Source organism: Colobus angolensis, unplaced genomic scaffold, assembly GCF_000951035.1.
Source record: "Colobus angolensis palliatus isolate OR3802 unplaced genomic scaffold, Cang.pa_1.0 Scaffold55, whole genome shotgun sequence".
In the NCBI taxonomy this organism is placed as follows: domain Eukaryota; kingdom Metazoa; phylum Chordata; class Mammalia; order Primates; family Cercopithecidae; genus Colobus; species Colobus angolensis.
In genome coordinates, this window is record NW_012119043.1 from 5,059,644 (window position 1) to 5,068,745 (window position 9,102).

Genomic DNA, 9,102 nt, shown 5'->3' on the forward strand with positions numbered 1-9,102 from the left:
GCATCCACCACCATCTGTTGCAACTGATGAACCCACACTGATATATTATGATCTCCCAGAGCCTGGGGTTTTGTTCAAAAACATTTTCCAGTATTAAGAAGCATCTCGTTTCTACAGTAGGCGAGGGAAATAAACTGTCTAGACGCAGGCCAGACTAGCCTGGCCTTTTCCAACCTCAGCCATTACTTAAAGTCTGAATAGAATCCCCCAGAGAACTTGCAAGCAGAGACTCCTGGGGTCATCCAGGCTGGGAAGGAGCAAACAAACATGCTTATTATAAAAACAGTATGTAACTTTTTTAAACTTCAGTGAAAATAAGAAAATAAAAGTCACCTATGATCTCACAACCAGAGAAGACTGTATTAATATATCAGGTGCATTTCTTTTACAATGCTTTTTCTATGAATAAAATAAAGATAATTCTTATTCTGAGTGCAGGGCCCTGTTTTAAATATTTGTGTACATGGTCCCAATCCTCACTGCCATCCTTCCAGGCAGGGACTATTATCATCTTAGTTAACAGCTGAAAAAATAGAGACAAAGAGAGATGAAACTATAAAAGGATGAATAGATGTAAATATATGTGAATGGAAATGGAAGCCTGGATGGTGAATAAGAGTATAGTCTTTGGAAGAAGACCACTTCCTATTTTTCTCTAATTTTATATATTCCTTATACGGTAATATTGACACAAGTTGTAAAATGCATGTGTTTTAAAATTCAAAAGGTACAGAATGTCATACTGTGAAAAGTCACCTTCCCTCTCCTGAGCCCAGCTACTCAGAGGTAACCACATTCAGCAATTTCTTTTTATCTTTCCAGAGTTGTTTTATGCAGGCAAATATAGCTTTGGAGAGGTGTGTGTGTGTGTGTGTGTGTGTGTGTGTGTATCTGTGCATGCATTTCTCTTCACACAGGTGAAGCGTATAGTCTATGCTTTGCTTTGTTAATACAACAAAACGTCTCACAGGTCATTACATGTCAGTCAAGGGCGGTTTCTAATTTATCAGTTGCATGGTGTTGAGAGGATATTTAACGAGTTCCACCTCCATTTGGGTCATTGTGAGAGGTAAATAAAATAATGCAGGTAAAACACTTACCCAGAGTCTGTTACATAGTAAGTACTCACATGTAAGATATGATTATTAGAATTTTCATCATCCTGCATGTAGAGTTTTCCATTTTGTGCTTTATGACTAAAATTATGTCACCCCATTGGATATCAAAATAAACGTAAAAATAAACGTCTATTCTTACCTTGTACCATATAGAAAAATTAACCGTAAATGGATGCCAGACCTAAATGTAAAAACTAAAGCTATAGAGCTAAAAAAAAAAAAGGAGAAAATCTGTGTGACCTTGAGTTAGTAAGAATTTCTTTGCTAGGACACAAATCATTTTTTTTTTTTAAAAAGTGATAACCCCCAGTGATCGCTCATCCTGGTATTCACCCCCTCTTTGTGAATGTGGTTGAGCTCTGTGACTTGATTCTATGAGCAGAATGCAGCAAAGTTGATGAGATTTCATTTCTGTGATTATGTTACATGGGCTTGTAACTATCATCTTGCTAGCGGTCTCTACGTGCCTTCTTAGCCTGCTCACTTCATGTTGGACAGGCCAACAGGGATAGAAAGCGAGGCTGGCCAGCAAGGAACTGAGATCCTCTGTAAGCAGCCCTGGAGGAACTTAATTCAGCAACAACCTGAGTGACTTGGAATTCAAAAGGTACAGAAAATTCAAAAGGTACAGAAAGCTCCTTCCGCAGCTGACCTTTCAAATAAGACCCTGGCCGCAGCTGACAACTTGATTGCAGCCTCATGAAAGATGGAAAAGCAAAGGACCCAGACGAGCTGCTCCTAACCCACAGAAACAGTGAGATAATTAACGTGCATTGTTTCAAGTGACAAAGTTTATGGTGATTTGACCCACAGCAACAGGTAACTAACACAACTGCTATGATTCTGGAGAGTGATTTGGTGCAGTGAGTCAAGGACCTTAACAAATAAATATCCTTTGATTCTGCAATTCCACTTTGGGAATTTCTTCTAAGGAAAAAAAAAAGAGGCAATTGCACCCAAAAGTACATACAAAGATATCAGTCACAAAATTCCCCCATCAAAGAAAACGTTCTAACATTCATTGGGGGCCAACTATGTGCCAGGAACTCTGTATTCTTGGCTTCACTTGAGCCTCACAACAGTCCTGTTCTTATAAGATCACCCCCATTTTATACACCAGAAAATGAAGTCTCCAAGAGATAAAGAAACTCACTCATGATTAATCAGACAATAATTATTAAATTGTAAGTACAGTCTCTGGCACAAGGCAAATGCTCAATAGATCATACAGTGTTAGGAATAATTCAGCTTCAAGTTGTAGAAACCTAAACCATGATGTCTTAAGCCAAAAAAGCTCATGGAACTGGGTAGTTTAGCAGTGCAGAAGTGTAGCTGGCTCCAGGCATGGCTGTATCCAGGAGCCCAAGGTCATCAGGGCTCTATCTTCACCAGTCTATTAGCTCTGCTTGCTTCTGTTTCTCAGGCTCTTACCACATGACAGGCAAAGGCCCAAACTTAATTCCTCCTGGCCAAGAAGTCTAGAGAACAAGAGCATCTCTCTCCCAAAATCCAGAGACTAATCCCAGAGAAGAATCTGATTGGCCATGGGACTGAGTCACATGCCTCTTTCTGAAATTATGTCACCAGGAAGTTCAGGCTCTATGATTGGCCATTCCAGATAACATGACACCCCCCCAGGGCATGATTGTCATGATTGACAGTCCCTCCCAGGACCACAAGGGTGGAGCAGAGCAGTTCCCATAAGGAAGAAATGCTGCAGACAATGATTACTCTCGTGTAGATATTCAGCAGTAAAGATTGTAGTCAGACCACGACCTTCCAGCTCCGGAACTCACATTGTCTCCGTTGCACACACCTCATCTCCCACCTGCCTTCCCTAACCTTTTCAAACTTCAAGGCAGATCAGGAGATGAGAACTGAAGGCTGCTGTCAACATGCCTGGAAAACAACTCTTCCACCCAATAGTGTGCAGCAAAAAGCATCTTGTAAAAGACCCTCCCTTGGTGAACACAAGCCAGCCAGATGCAAAGGTCAGGGCCAAGAGGAGCTCATGCATCCCCCTGTCCTCACACACAAGGACTCTAGCACTGCCAACATCAGCAGCAACACAGCAAGCCCAGGAGAGGCTCTTGAGAACACTGGGGGTCAGTAGCTCCTCCCTGGCCCTACCAAGACAGTGAAACAGTTATAAAAATGGCTGATGTTTATTGGGTACTTCCTATTGGCCAGGCCCTGTTCTAAGCACATGGACTCACTCATTCTTCACAACCCTATCAGGAATGTACTATCGGCTGGGCACGGTGGCTCACGCCTGTAATCCCAGCACTTTGGGAGGCCAAGGCGGGAGGATCACTTGAGACCAGGAGTCCTAGATCAGCCTGGCCAACATAGCAAGATCCCATCTCTACAAAAAATAAAAGAAATTAGCCGGGCACAGTGATGTATGCCCGTGATCCCAGCTAAGCTGAGATGGGAGGATTGCTTGAGCCCAGGAGGTTGAGGCTGCAGTGAGCTATGCACTCCAGCCTGCAGGACAGAGCAAGACCCTGTCTCTAAATAAAATGAAATAAAATAAAATAAAATAAAGGAAAATGTGTTAATTGAACAATGATTATCTACTGGTACCAAGCTGAGCTGTTTCATTTAAACCTTAAAACAACTCTGTCAGCTGGGCACTCTTACCCTCCTTTCACAGCTGAAGGAAACGGAGGCTCCCAGATACCAATAACTTGTCTAAAGTCATGTAGCTCGTTAGGGAAAGGGGCAGAGCTTGAATCCAAGACTCCAGAGCCCAGGTTTTTGTGCCCACATCACACTGCCTCCCCTGGGTATCCCATTACAGGTCTCTCAGCCCCCATTGCTCCCAGGCATCCTAGCCTCCCACATCCAGCTCCCCCAGGCTCCCTCCCTCCCGGCCCACGCCAGCTCTCTCCCCCTCTTCTCCACAGAGCTCAACAGCATTGCTCTGTCTGCACACAGTTTCCCAAGAGAGAAAGAAAAAGTCGGAAATTTTGTTTTTGTACAAGCTGCCCTTTTCGCCTGTGGCTAAAATTCCCCCCACAGAACAGGAATAACAACCAAAGTCATACAAAAGGGAAGCTGGCAACTTGGCCCTCCTTCAGGAATATTCCCTGAGCTTGCACCACGGCCAGCAGCTGCCTCGGGGCTGAAGAGATGAGGAGGAAGAAAACCAAGCCTCCTCGGGGAGCTGATAGAAACAAGCACAGGTCCCCCATAGAACAGAGTCCTCTTAATTCGGCCTGCTCAGGCAATGGACAAAACTGTCCAAAGGATGGAGAGCTTGAAGGATGTGTAGAAATTAATCAGTGGGCAAGTCAGGAGGGAGAGTATTTCAGATACAAAGATCCAGAGGTAGAGCACGGTCTCTGGAAAGCAAGCAACAGCCCAGTGTGGCAGTCATGCCAGGAGTGACCAGGGGCTGTGAGGTAGGCATCTGAGGACTGGCCCAGCACCTTTTCTTCCTTCTTCAGGTAATGGTACCCCAATTTTCCTTAGGGGAACCATCCCTTCCCACTGCACGGTCTTAGCGGGACTGCCAATCAAGTTGACCCACCCACCTACAGCCAAGGTAGGCCGGATGCTTTCTCCCTGGAATTTGCATCATAAATAGGAAATATAATGATGGAAAGTATTTGGGGCATGAGGTTTACTCATTTCTGAGACAATGCCTTGAAGAAGGTCTCTGCTTTTGTCCTAAGCCTTTCTGGACCCTTTCTTTTTCAAGGCTTGGGTTTTCCAGCTTTTCTTTCCATTTGGTGTGAGATACATATCATTATATTTTTTAGCATAAATTAGCCATTGCTGGTTTCAGGGGCTTCCAATCAAGCCATATAAACAGATACAGAAATACATCTAGCTGGGTGTGAGGACTCAGTCAAATGGCCATGGGGAGAGTAGAGAATGGATTAGACACTATAAGGAGTGAGTTTGGGATCAGAAATGCCAGGTAGTTGGTGACTGCAGACATACAGGTGAGCAACTAGGTGGCCCAAACTGTGACAATGACCTGTGGAATACAGAGAAAGGCTCATGGACCAACCCAAAGAGTAGACGCATATATCACTCATTCCATCGCGAGCATTTCTTAAGCACCTAAAATGTGGCCAACATTTGCCCATCTTTGTGGCCACCTGCCTGTTTGTCATCTGCCGCTTGTCTCCTGGATCAGTTACCTATTGCTGCATAATACATTACCCCAAAACGTACTGGCATAAAATCGTAACTATAATGAAGGTCCATTGTCTTCTGTGGGTCAAAAATTCAAGACAGTCTTGGGTGGTCTCATGAGGTTACGGTCAAGATGTCAGCCAGGGCTGCCATCACTTGAAGGCTTGACTGGGACTGCAGGATTTGCTGCCAAGGTGGCTCCCTCATAGGGCTGGCAAGTTTCTGATTGCTGCCAAGGGGTGGTGAGGAGAACACCACCTCCAGGAAAGGGCCTGGAGCATGACCAGCCATGTGGGGAGAGAGGCCAGCGGCCATCGATATAGTAGACACATGAGTGAAGAATCTAGCCCACAAGTGGATCCTGCAGCCCCAGCTATTCTGGCCCATACCATGTGCATCAGAGAGAAACAGCCCAGCCAAACCCTTCCTAAATTCCTGCCCCATAGATCTAGAAGCAAAATAAAACAGTTTCATCAAGACACTACATTATAGAGTAGGTTTTTTTGTTTGCTTGCTTGTTTGTTGTTTTTTTGCAACAGAGTCTCACTCTTTTGCACAGACTGGAGTGCAGTGGTGCAATCTTGGCTCACTGCAACCTCTGCCTCCCAGGTTCAAGCGATGCTCGTGCCTCAGCCTCCCAAGTAGCTGAGATTACAGGTGTCTGCCACCACGCCTGGCTAATTTTTGTATTTTTAGTAGAGACAGGGTTTCACCATATAGGCCAGGCTGGTCTTGAACTCCTAACCTCAAGTGATCTGCCTGCCTAGGCCTCCCAAAGTGCTGGGATTACAGGCATGAGCCACTGCACCCGACCTAGAGTAGTTTTTTACTCAACATTAGATAATGCAAACATATTTTTGAATCCCTATTACCATTTTTTGCATCTACCCACAGGGTCTATAAGCTTGACTTCTTCTAACAGACTTTCTCGAGGGGACTGGAGGTACTGGATTACTCTGCCTACACTAGCAGAAAGCTGGTAGTGCCTAGGGGTTCACATCCTCCCCTGGTGCCCCTTAGCCAATCGCTGACTACAGTAGGAGTATGAAAGCCCAGTTTCCTTGCTCTCATGGGTTAAATGGTGCCCTCCAAAAAAATAGGTCCACTTATGGCCGGGCATGGTGGCTTATGCCTGTAATCCTAGCATTTTGGGAGGCCGAGGCAGGCAGATCACAAGGAGAGTTTGACACCAGTCTGGCCAACATGGTAAAATCCTGTCTCTACAAAAAATTAGCCAGGTGTGGTGGTGTGTGCCTGTAATCCCAGCTACTCGAGAGGCTGAGGCAGGAGAATTGTGCAAACTTGGGAGGCAGAGGTTGCAGTGAGCTGAGACAGCGCTATTGGACTCCAGCCCAGGAGGCAGTGTGAGACTCCATCTCACAAAAAGGAATAAATAAAAATAGGTCCACACAGAAACTGTGCATCTGGTCTTATTTGGAAAAACGGTCTTTGTAGATGTAATTAAGTTAAAGATCTTGAGATGAGATAGCCCTGGATTATCCAGGTCAATGAGCCAATGGCAACCGTCCTTATAAGAACAGAAAAAGACATAGACACAGAAGGTAAGAGAAGGCCATATGATGATGGAGGTACACATGGAACGGGTGTGTCTGCAAGCCAGGGGACTCGCAGGATTGCAGTGCCGCCAGGAGCTGGAAGAAAGGCATGGAACAGATCCTCCCCTAGAGCTCGTAGAGGAAGCCGACCCTGCCGACACCTTCATTTCAGACTTCTGGTCTCCAGAACCGTGAGAGAATAAATTCCTGTTGATTTTTTCTTTCTTTTCTTTCTTTTTTTTTTTTGAGATGGAGTCTCGCTTTGTTACCCAGGCTGGAGCGCAGTGGTGTGATCTCAGCTCACTGCAACATCCACCTCCTGGGTTCAAGCGATTCTCCTCTCTCAGCCTCCCAAGTAGCTGGGATTACAGGCATGTGCCACCACGCCTGGCTAATTTTTGTATTTTTAGTAGAGACGGGGTTGCACCACATTGGCCAGACTGGTCTCGAACCCCTGACCTCAGGTGATGCACTTGCCTCAGCCTCTCAAAGTGCTAGGATTACAGGCATGAGCCACTGCGCCTGGCCAATTCCTGTTGTTTTAAGCCACACAGTGGTGGTAATTTCTTAAGACAGATCTAGGAAACTACCACACTTGCTTCAAGGCAGGATAAATGCTAAAATGTAATTTATGCTCCAGAAACCCACAGAATCAGGCTGAGGCTGGAATCCCACTTGAACTTGAACTTGCCCTTCCCTAGTCTGCTTTCCTCACTCGACTTCCAGTTTTTCCTGGGAGCCTTCCTCAATAAATCATTTGCATATCAATTCCCATTTTCAGTCGGTTCTGGGCAATCTGACTTAAGACAGATAATAAGGGGCGGGGCCAAGATTTGCACCGAGGCTACCTAACCTCAGAAAGTTAGAAGACTCACGTCATTTATTTCAGAATCAGACCTACCTGGGCCAGCCCCCTAGGAGCTGAGTGACCATAGGTAAGTGGCTTAGCATCTCTGAGCCTCAGTTTCCTGATCTGCAAGATGGGGCCAGTCTTGCTCTCTCCCCCTCAGGGTAGCCAGGATAATTAGAGATGGTGTATGTAAGGATGCAGCAGGAGCCCAGGCCTTGGGCACTGTGTTCTGAACCACTGGGTAGGTATGGGGCAGATATGTCTAGCCAGGTGTGTGGATTCAGATGATGCAATCTCACCCCCAGGCAGTGCTCTGGAAGATGTGGACCCTCCATGGGCCCTCAATGTCCTGTATTGATTAGATTTGGTTTGCACAATGTTCCCAAGATGAAAGGAGCTAATGGCGAGCCATCTTATCAAAGCATATCTGTTAGATCTGAAGGCTCATGGTATACCATCAGCTGAAAAAGAGAAAAATGCAAGTTGGAGGGGAAAGGGAAAAATCACAAAGGCCAGGAACACAGTGAAAAGGGCAGTCAGTGTTCTGAATCTCTAACAGCAGCCCCACTCTTGTTCTCGGGGGATGGTTCTGATAGGGAAGGCATTTCAGGCAGGGAGGCATTGACTAAGCCTGTCCCACTTCACCCATGAGGAAACTGAGCTTCAGAGAGGCTGCCCAGGGTCTCACAGGTGGGGTTGAATCCAGGTCTGCTCAAATTCAGAGGCCAGACTCTCAACCCTAGCCTCCCTTAAGCTGTCTGAGGTCTCTCCTGATCTGATTCCATTCTTCCCTTCACCCTCCAGCCTAGTCCCCATCCACCAAGTCCAGCATTTCAAACCACAACATGTTCTTGGAGGTGTTTACTCAATGCAGCTATGGCACCCAGAGGAGTCTCAGAAACAAACAAGAAAGCCTCTCTATGAGCAGAACCACAGTCACCCATCCCATCATGATCATGGATCCACAGTCATCCATCATGGCACCATGTTACTAAATGTCAAGACCACACCTGCACACCTGCACTGGAGATTTCAAGATGTCACTAAGAAATAGGTAACTAACACTCAGCACAAAATGTTCTCTGGAGCTAGCTTGGACATTCTCTGTAAAGAAGAGACCCGGCGGGATAATCTGAGATGCCTCAATGCTTTATAATTACATGAGTCATTTCCACCCAGACAGGACTGGATAGAGTTTAGAATGCTATTTGCTTTGTGTGCTACTATACCACTGAAAGAGAGGTGGAAGTTGCCTGAGCAAATTAACTGTGTCATTTTTGCTCCATGTGGGGTCAACCCAGCCTAATACTGTGGCAAGGACAGCGATGAAATGGCTAAAATGGAAACAACCCAATGTCTATCTCAGTGGTTTGAATAAATCATATTACATTCATTCCTTGAAATATACTGCTATGAAAATGAACAAACC